This window comes from Physeter macrocephalus, chromosome 18 (assembly GCF_002837175.3).
Source record: "Physeter macrocephalus isolate SW-GA chromosome 18, ASM283717v5, whole genome shotgun sequence".
NCBI classification, from domain to species: Eukaryota; Metazoa; Chordata; class Mammalia; order Artiodactyla; family Physeteridae; genus Physeter; species Physeter macrocephalus.
Window position 1 is genome coordinate 51,451,964 of NC_041231.1, and position 11,198 is coordinate 51,463,161.

Here is an 11,198-nt window from a genome sequence, read left to right on the forward strand (position 1 = left end):
TCCTGGGGTAAGAAGGGGGCGGGTTGAGGAGGGAGTCTGTCTGAGGGGAAGGAGGGAGACCCAGCCCCCGGCCCTGCCCTGGGTGCTCTGTCTATGGGAGGGTGCAGGGCTCCCACCTGGGAGCCCCATTGCGGCGAGACAGGGCCTTACCTGGAGACCAGTGAGAGGGGCACGTGGTGGGGAGGAACTAGACCCTGGGCCAGGAACCCAAGAGCGTGCTGGGCTGGGGGAGCTGGTCAAGGTTCTTACCAGTCACAGAGGGGCCCGACGATGAGCACCCCAATGAGGAGCCTAGCCAGGTCCACCGACCGGGAGGTCTCCTTCGGATGCTTCCGACCACAGACCAGGTTCGGCCGAGGCAGGCGCATGCAGATGTGAGTCCAGGGGCAGCGAGGGCGAGTCCTTTACCAGCCAGCCCACCCACCACAAACCTCTCAGGACAGAAGGGGGGCAGGCAAGGCATCCCAGGGCACCAGCGTGAACTCAGGGTGCACAACACGATACCTAGACGTGTTAAAGGGAAATACTGTGACACTCAACATCTGCTTCATATCAAACTACCGGCTCCAGATAGTTCACGCAATTCTTTTCAGTGACGTCGCATCCGTGTGAAGTTGTGTTTTTGGCAGTTACTATGAGAAAAAGCAAGCACCATGTGAAACTCAATGCGGAACAGAAAATGAGGGTGGCGGGGTTCAAGGATCAAGACGTTTTGCAGTTCCCGATACATCCTATTAGGAAGTAATTGCATGTTAGGATGAAATAAAAGTGTTTTCTTTTGATTCGTGTGTATTTTTTTTTAAACAGCTACTGAGTTATTAGTACATACATCCTTCTTAAGTTGTTTGTTTTTTGTTTTTATTTTTGTCGTTGTTGTTGTTTTGGGCTGCACTACGCGGCACGTGGGATCTCACTGGGATCATGTGGGATGCCTTAGGGCAGGGATCGAATCCGTGCCCCCTGAAGTGGAAGCATGGAGTTTTAACCACTGGACCGCCAGGGAACTCCCCCTTCTTAAATTGTTTGGAACAAATTACTTGATACGTGAAACTTTTAGGTATTTTTTTGGCCTGGAGATGCCATGTAAAATTATTGACCCACTAAGAATGTACAGTTTGGGAACCTCTGACAGTCATTGACTGCTTCTTCCTGACAAATGGGGTCTCTTTCCCATAACCACGGCACCCCTGTGACCTGCTTGGGCCTTTCCAACTTTTCCCAACTGGCTGCAAAACCCCCCTGAAACTCCCATCATTCACAGGCAGTCAGAATCCTAAGGAGCCCTCACACACTCCTTGAGGAAAGAGATTAGGATGGAGGAATGTGCAGGCCTGCACACACGTGGACACACACACACGATGTGAGGGGGACAACCCACCTGGAGACACACAGAGAGAACCTGACAGACTGGGAAACCAAGTGGTGAAAATATGGGTGTCCATACAAGTCTGTACACTTGTCTGCTACAATGTGCACGTAACAATAAGTGCATGTGACTGATATTCCCCACCTCCATCTGTGGGTCCGTCAGTGAGTTTTATGCCCCTCTGCACATAGCTCAGCTCCATATGTTTATGAGGGTATCATGACACATGAGCTGTTCTCCAGAGCTCACAGAGATAGTTTCATAACAACATTAATGCTTTTTTTAAAAAAAATAAATTTATTTATTTATTTATTTGATTTTTGGCTGCGTTGGGTCTTCATTGCTGTGCGCGGGCTTTCTCTAGTTGCGGCGAGTGGGGGCTACTGTTTGTTGTGGTGCGTGGGTTTCTCATTGCGGTGGCTTCTCTTGTTGTGGAGCATGGGCTCTAGGTGTGCAGGTTTCAGTAGTTCTAGCACGCGGGCTCAGTAGTTGTGGCGCACGGGCTTAGTTGCTCCGTGGCATGTGGGATCTTCCCGGACCAGGACTCGAACCCATGTCCCCTGCATTGGCAGGCGGATTCTCAACCACTGCGCCACCAGGGAAGCCCCTGTTAATGCTTTTTGAACGCTTACTCTGGGTTGGGTAGTGCGCCAAATGTTTTACGTGCATTACCTCATTTAAAAAAAAATTTTATTTATTTCTTTTGTCTGCGCTGGGTCTTAGCTGTGGCACACGGGATCTTCATTGCAGCATGCAGGATCTTTAGGTGTGGCATGCTGACTTCTTAGTTGTGGCATGCAGACTCTTAGTTATGGCATGCATGCGGGATCTAGTTCCCTGACCGGGGATCGAACCTGGACCCCCTGCATTGGGAGCATGCAGTCTTACCCACTGGACCACCAGGGAAGTCCCATTTCATATAATTCTGACAACGATCTTTAACTTATTATTATATTCTCCCAGGGGTCCCCAACCCCTGGGCTGCGGACCGGTACCAGTCTACAGCCTGTTAGGAACCAGGCTGCACAGCAAGAGGTGAGCGGCGGCGAGCCAGCGAAGCTTCACCTGCCACTCCCCGCCACTCCCCATCACTCCCCATCACTCGCGTTACCGCCTGAATCATTCCCCCCATACGCCCCGCCCTGTCTGTGGAAAAACTGTCTTCCACGAAACCGGCCCCTGGTGCCAAAAAGGTAGGGGACTGCTTTATTCCTCTAAGGGAGAAGAGGTTAAGCAGCTAGTCCTGCCTGGCAGTGACTGAAACTGGATGGCAGTGAGTGAAACTGAGGGAAAGCTAAGGTAATGTTTCCTGAGTGAAGGAATGAGTGAATAAATGAAGGAAGGAACTAATACCTTCAGTCAGATGAGTAGCCAATCTCTATTAGTTAACTAACCTTTAGCCAAAAATTAACCAACTCAGGAGTCAGCATTTTGCTCCTAGTTCTGTTCTGAAGGACAACTGTTAATTTTATTTTTATTTTTAAAAATTAATTAATTTTATTTTTGGCTGCATTGGGTCTTCATTGATGACCTCAGGCTTTCTCTGGTTGTGGCGGGCGGGGGCTACTCTTCATTGCGGTGCACGGGCTTCTCATTGCGGTGGCTTCTCTTGCTGTGGAGCACGGGCTCTAGGGCATGTAAGCTTCAGCAGTTGTGGCACGCGGGCTCAGTAGTTGTGGCGCATGGGCTCAGCTGCTCCGCGGCATGTGGGATCTTCCCCGACCAGGGATCGAACCCGTGACTCCTGCATTGGCAGGTGGATCTTAACCACTGCGCCGCCAGGGAAGTCCAACAACTGTTAATTTTATAAGAACTTTAAATATATATCAAATGATAAATGGATTGCCCCAGAGAATGAAATGCAGCAGGACCAGGTACTTGAACTTGTTGTTCCACCCAGTTCTATCCTGTTTGCTTTTTGTCTAGCCACCACAGATTGCTTTGTAGTTAAACACTATTTAAAATAAATAATAATGAACAAAGGCCTGTTGCTGTCAGCCTCTGGAGTCAGAACTGAGTCACTCTGTGTGACTCTGAATCTGTTAGCTGATCTGCTGGTGTCTTGGTTTCCCACATACAAAATGGGGATGAAATACATTCCATAGTATTGCCAGATAGGGTTAAAGGAATTAACACATATAACATGCTTAGCACAGTGGCTGTGCTAGGTCAGCAAATGTTAGCTCAGCTGAGGCTGCACTGGCCCCTGTGCCCATGAAGCACCCAGCTGGTGACACAGGCATCTCAGACACAAGGGGCGGTCATACTCTAAAGGCATGAGTGCTGAGCCATGGGACTCCTCCAAGGCTGCCACCCTTGCTTAGTGGACACCATTCACTACCTCCCTGTAGTTGAGATATCCCCTATCTTATCAAATCCTCGTTCTAACCCCATGAAGGCTTATCATTCTCTCTGTTTTGCAGCAAAGACAGAGGCTTGGAGAGCTGCCAAGACCTACCCAAGTTCATGTGCTGGTGTCATGTTGCAGATGGAACAGAGATGAAGAGGGCTCCAACTTGGGATACCAGTTGTCAACCTTCCCAGCCCTAATGCCTACAGTGGATGGTTCTGTCTGGGGCCTGCCACGGTGGCCCACAGCATCCCACCCCCATTTCCTGGAGCAACACCCATCACATCTCCCTTCCGCTGTTCCAAAACCATCAGTGACTCCCTTTGGTCTCTAGGAGACAGCCCCAATTCCTCAGCACTGTATCTGAGACCCTTTAAGAGTTGGCTCTTGCCTTTTCTCAACCCCTTTTGTATGTCAGAATTGCACACAGAGGCCAGGCATTTTCATGCTCCAGACCCTAGAAATGGCTATTCTCTCTGCTTCCCCTTCCCTCCCATTGCTTCCTTCTGTGGTCCCAGGACGGATCACACTGTTGTTGCTATTCACTGATGGTCTAGTTGCCTCCCTATTCAGAGGTTCGTGTGGACAGGGCTGGGAATCATTTTCTCTTTTACCAAGGATGGGCCCCCAGGAAATGTTGGACAGGTAGGTTGAGAAGGAGAAATGTACTCTGTCCTTCATGAGCACACTGCCTATAAGGAAATATATTCTTTTCTTCTTAAATTCGGATTGTTTGTATTTCACTTTGCGTATGAAGTTGCTGGTTATAATAAGGAAACTTGGGATGTCACCTCAGAGGAGTCCTCAGTCTGTAGCAGAACCCCTGCTTGGTGACTGGAAACCAAGGTGGACACCTCACACAAGGTGGTCCCAGAGTTTGGGGTTGTCACGTGGTTCAGGGCACAAAGTACCAAAAGTGTACATTCCCCTGAGAGTCGCAGTTCTTGGGAGGGTGGCTCCCTGGGAGCATGTCAGGGAAAGGCCGGAGGTCCAGGGTCCCACCCCAGGGTCAGCAAAGACTAAGTTGGTGACTGAGGATAAAGAGAGAGGCCCCCAATCCTTGAGAACATCCCATTCGTTCCCATAACCTGCTCAGCCCTATCCCAGGCACACCGAGTTCCTGCTGCTTCACAGACACATCACCTGCTTCCGGTTGCCAGGCCTTTCTTTTGCTATTCTCTGTCTACAAAGGCCTTCCCCTCTTCTCCATCAACCTTATTCTGGTCCCTGGTGCCCAGCTCACATACCAACTCCTTCAGGGAGTTGCCTGCCCATTCTCTCCACAGGAGGAAGCAAATTCTAGCCTTAGAGCCCATCTAGTCCTTTGTCCCTCTACAAGGAGCCCAGATGTTCTCAGAGAAGGTGAATAGGGTGCCTCTGTTCTCTGTTCCTTGCATAGTTAATACTCAGAAGCTGTTGGCTGAATATAATTGCATGAACAGTCCAGCAAAGGCTGTGCACAGGACCTAGAGTTGGCTCCAAGCACTCTGGAAGTCTGCCTGGGCTGTAAGGATGGTGACATTTGGCCAGATGGGCAGAGAGTTTATGAGCACACGTAGAGGAAGACACCCCCACAACATCTAAGGACCTATGAAGACCAGACCTATCACGGGTGGGATACTGGGGAGATGATGGAGGGGGCACCGAGGGTCAGACAGGCCTAGGCTGGGCTAGATCCAGGGGCTGGCAGAGTTCAAAGGCGACCTGCTCCCCACCCCGTGGGGTGGAATGAGGGGGAGGGGCAGGAAGAAGGCAGGAGGACACATCCTCAGGCTGCCAAGTTCTGGAGGCAGGTGTATGGTCACATATTAAGAAGTGAATGTTTAGTCTCCGGGCTCAAACTGCCCTCCACAGAGGTTCAGGATTTGCCAACATTAAGGTGAGAGCTGCACAGATCCCCAACCCCTGCCCCTCAGGTTTCTGGACTATCTGTGCTCTTTCCCATGCCTGCAGGGAACTGGGCGGCAGGTGCCCCAAACGAGAGAGTGTCCCAGCTCCACCATCAAGTCTTTATGTTGCCCTCGCCAAGTCATCTCCCCATTCTGTGCTCATCCCCACTGTCTGGGAAGCGGCCTTTCTTGCTCTGAGGTGGTTGGAGTGGGGAACTTTCTATTGATCTGCCAGGGTCCCTCCTAAGAGAACGGGGTTAGCAGGAGCAATTGCCCAGTTATGTACAGGACAAGTCCTAGAGTCCTGGGTGTCCTTCAGGATCTAAGAGGCAGGCAGGCAGGCAGGAAGAGATCTAGAGAGAGAGGTTGAAGGCAGGAGGCTCAAGGCAAGCAAGCAGGAAGGCAGACGAGTGGACAGGGAAGGGGTAGTATCAGAGGGTTAGTTAAATGCGGAAGATAGGTAAGCAGGCAGACATGCAGAGGTGGACGGAAAGACAAAGGCAACTGGACAGGCAGATGGGAACATGGGGGAGAGAGAGAGAGAGGCATGAGGACAGGAGAACAGGAGAGACAAGAAGGAGGGCCACTGGGCAGACAGGCAGAGGGACAGATAATGGACAGATGGACAGACACCCTAGACAAAGGAAATGGATGGAGAGGTAGATAAGCCAACAGGCAGAGGACAGAGAGCAAAATAGGCGGACCCACCGTCATTCAGGCATGGGGTGCAGGGGCAGCCACAGAGGCAGCGACACCAGAGACTGAGGGCATGGGGTCGGGCAGAGCTGACCGACTCAAAAGAGGTAGAAAGATAGGCCAAAGGGCAGCCTTACCTCATTCTTTAGGGATGGGGGCCTCCTGCAGGATAGACCCAGCCCGCCTCGCAAGGTTGTGTCTCACTGAAGCTGTGGCTGAGGATGTCCTCCAGGCTGGCACCGTCGGGGGGTGGCCGGAACAGGAGGCAGGGCTCAGGGCTGCCTGCAGCTTCCACAGGCACGCTCAGCACCGGCTGCTCAGCAGCGCTCAGGGTCAGAGTCCGGTTCTTGACCCAGGCCACTGAAAAGTGGCGGGCCTCATCCAGGACCATGAAGACCTGGGTGAACATGCAGAAGGCAGTCAGGAAGTTGGGGACACTCAACAATATCTGCAGGTATACCTGGAAGCGACCAAAGCTGCCAATGTCAGCTGGGACCTGGGCAAAGGGAGCCACGGTCACTGGTTACCGCCTCCTTAGCTAGGGCCACCAGACAGCTCTGCAGCTCGCTCTGGGGCACTGGCTCCTCGGGGCAGTGGTGGTGCTGTGTTAATGTTTAAAACAGCCTTGCCTGGCCCCACCTGTCACACCTCAGCTCCCCAACTCTGGTCTAGGAATGACAGAATATGATGAAAAAATAGTCCACTCTGACTTGGAGGATCCGAGGATGTTTTATGGACTGTGTGACAGGCACCACAAGAGGAACTTCTCAGGCCTAGCACACAGCAGTGAGCTTTAGCCAAAGGTTACATGGTATACAGTGACAACACCCCCTCTAACTGCAACATCCTCTATGATTCACACCAGTGCAAACCCCTCCCATTATGATAGAATCCAAATTCTGAGAGTAATTTCAGCACTACAAGGCAGTTGCTACTACACTACACCGCAGGGGATAAGTCAGTGGAGAAGCAAGGACCCAGCCTGCACATTAACTTGGCCAACAGCCCAATCTGGTCTCATGACCCTGAAGTTATTTTCTTCTGCAGGGTCTCTAGCATGTGGTGGTATGCAACAGAAGTCAATCCAAGGGTACTATGAAGGTCAGGAGATCCACCAAGGGCATAAATGCCTTTCCTTTCGGCACAGAGCTAACCGGTGCATCTTGATCTCTATCTAATCAAGGAAGAAACCATTAACACCCTCCCAAGACAGACAGATGCAAAAGCTGCCCAAGAGTAGCCCAACCACCCTGAGCAACCTTGGTGAGCACAGAGGGACAAAGGACAAAGCCCGAGCCCCCGCTGTGGAAGCCCCCCCATTTGGGGGTCAGTCCTATGACCCTGCTGGAGTCGAGGTTGGGATGGGGCACGGCATGGGGGCTGGCAGGTCAGGATTCTTACAGGACAGGAGACTAACAGAAGGCAGGACCTCTGACAACAGGAACCTCCCAACGATGAAAGCCCCCATCCTTTTTCCCTGGGGGAGTCTCACTGCAGGTAGACCCAGGGCTTGGAAGGCATCTAGTTCAATCATAGGAGGTGGGGAATGGTGGGATTAAATAGAGCATTAGTGAAAAATACACGCTTGGGTATCACGTTCACATGTTTGCTTGGTAAGCATCGGAGAGCCTTTTTGTGTTTTGATTTTGAAACACTTTGAGATGTAAGAGATGGGCAGAGGAGCGTGGGTGAAGGGAAGGCAGGGCAGCAAGGTCGTGCAGGGCAATTCCGGAAACAGTGTGCCTATGTCCGTCCGCGGCCTGCTAATCAGTCAGCACGGAGGGAGGGTCCAGGTAGGGCAGACGCTGGAAGGCAGAGGCAAGGGTCCACAGGAAGCTTGGTCTCCACCACTGATTCACTCTGAGCCGCAGTCTGCTCCTTCTATCCCTCTGGCCCCTGTTTCTGCATCTGTGTATAAGGAAAGCTTGAACTAGATGCTCTCTAAGGAGTCTTCCATTTCTTGGTGTAGGATTCTAAAACACAGATAGATAAATGATGAGGAGATGCTGATAGAAGAGTGAGACTCAACCAAAGACCTCCCATAGTTGTAACTAGGATCCCCAAATGCCACTGGCTTCACTGCACTCCCAATTCCCCCAATCTTAATTTCTTGATTAACTTATCTGTTCTCCTAACCCTCCCCCTGACCCCACCAGTCTGCCAAAGGCTCCCCATGATGCTTCAAAGCCTAAAACTGGCTCCCTTCTTTGAGGGAGTCCTCCCAGGAATACTGTAACCCCAGGGACCTGTGGTCTCACTGACCTGGGAGGATGAGCTCAAAGGAGCATATGTGCTGCTCTCTGGCATCCACGAGCAGTCTGGTCACATCCACTGTCCCCTAGGAGACTGCAGGGTAGGACAGGGCTGCCTCTGGCCCTTCAAGGAGAGCCTACAGCCTGTCTCTCTCCTCCTCCCCTCCTTGTACCTGCCTTCAGTAAAGGGCAAAACTAAGACCAAAGAGAGGTGTAACAAGAGTGTTCTAACCACTGGAGCTAAGTTGAATGGACACACATGCCTGGCAATCAACTGTCCACGGGGTAGAGGGTGGTGTTTGTGTGTATGGTGGGGGGAGGGGAAGGTACTCCCCAAACATCACCTACAGGGATGCACTGGATGGTGTCTCAAACCTCTTCCAAATTTGAGAACGACTCTAGTAGATAAAAACAGGGTATAGAAGTTCTGGTTTCTGGTCCAGGATGTAAACAGCTTGGAAATTGTCACTGTGTTCTAGCAGGTAAAAAGCTGAACAAACTGAAAAATCAACCACTCTTCTGTCAGAGAAGTGAGGTCACAGGGCAAACTGCTATCCCTTGAATTGGAGCTAGACAGGTAAATGCAGAGAACTATAACTTCTTGGAGCAGAAATGCACAAACTCAAACTTCCACAGGAACCGGTATCACAGTTGGAAAATCCGACTGTAATTGACAGACTGCTTGGGGGCTCAGGGTAGATAAGGTGAGAACAGCCAACACAGTGCTGGAGAAGAACAGAGATGCAGGACTGAGAATACCTGACTTCAACCCTGACTATAAAGTACTCAAGGCTGTGTGGTATTGGCAAAAGATTACACACATAAATCCATGGAACAGAATAGAGGGCCCAGAAAGAAACTCACAGATTCAATTGATCAAAGAGCAAGGAGCAATACAATACAACAAATGTTGCTGGAACAACTAGACACAATAAAGTGAATTTTTTCGTTTCCTAGTGCATATAAAAGTTATGTTTAGGGACTTCCCTGGTGGCTCAGTGGTTAAGAATCCGCCTGCCAATGCAGGGGACATGGGTTCGAGCCCTGGTCAGAAGATCCCACATGCCGCGGAGCAACTAAGCCTGTGTGCCACAACTACTCAGCCTGCGCTCTAGAGCCCGCGAGCCACAACTACTGAGCCTGTGTGCCACAACTATTGAAGCCTGCGCGCCTAGAGCCGTTGCTCCGCAACAAGAAAAGCCACTGCAATGAGAAGCCTGTGCACGGCAACGAACAGTGGCCCCCGCTTGCTGCAACCAGAGAAAGCCCGCACGCAGCAACGAAGACCCAACGCAGCCAAAATATAAATAAATAAAAATTTTAAAAAGTTATTTTTATACTGTAGTCTCCTAAGTGTGCAATAGTATTCTAAGAAAACAATGTACATACCTTAATTTAAAAGTACTTTATTGCTAAAATATGCTAACCATCATCTGACAACAAAGGGTTGCCACAAACCTTCAATTTGTAAAAAAAAAAAAAAAAAAAAAAAAAAAGCAATAATTGTGAAGCAGAAATAAAGCAAACTGCAATAAAACGAAGTCTGCCTGTATACAAAGAACACTTAAAACTCAACAATAAGAGAACCACCTGATTAAAAGTGGGCAAAAGACCTAAACAGACACCTCGCCAAAGAATATATACAGATGGCAAAGAAGCATATGAAAAGATGCTCAACACACTGTCATCAGGGAATTACAAATTAAAATGAGATACCACTACACACATAGTAGAATGGCCCAAATCTAAAACAGTGACAAAGCCAAGTGCCAGTGAACACGTGGAGCAACAGGGACTCTCATTCACTGCTGGGAATGCAAAATGGTACACAGCCACTTTGGAAGACAGTAGGTGGTTTCCTAAAAAACTAGACCTACTTTTACCATACAATCTGCCATTGGGCTCCTTGGTATTTACCCAAAGGAGTTGAAACATACCCACATAAAAACCTGCACACAGATATATAGCAGCTTTATTCATAACTGTCAAAACTTGGACCCAGGCAGTAAGTGAATGGATGAATAAATTGTGGTATATCCAGACACGGAATATTGGCACTAAAAAGAAATGAGCCGGGCTTCCCTGGTGGCGCAGTGGTTGAGAGTCCGCCTGTCGATAAAGGGGACACGGGTTCGTGCCCCGGTCCGGGAAGATCCCACATGCCGCGGAGTGGCTGGGCCCGTGAGCCATGGCCGCTGAGCCTGCGCTCCGCAACGGGAGAGGCCACAACAGTGAGAGGCCCACGTACCGCAAAAAAAAAAAAAAAGAAAGAAATGAGCCATCAAGTCACAAAAAGACGTAGAGAGACCTTAAATGCATATTACTATGTGAAAGAAGCAGTTTTGAAAAGGCTACATATTGTAGCCTTTGTATGATTTGTATACAAAGGCTACATATTGAAAAGGCTACATATTGTGGCCTTTGTATGATTGTATGATTCTAATTATATGACATTCTGGAAAAAGCAGAAGTTTGGAGACACTGAAAGGATCAGTGGTTTCCAGGGACTAGAGGGGAGGGAGAGATGAACAGGAGGGGTACAGAGGATTTTTGGGCAGTGAGACCATTCTCTATGAGACCATAACGATGGGTACATATCACTGCGCATTTGTCCAAACCCATAAAATATACAACAGCAAGAGTGA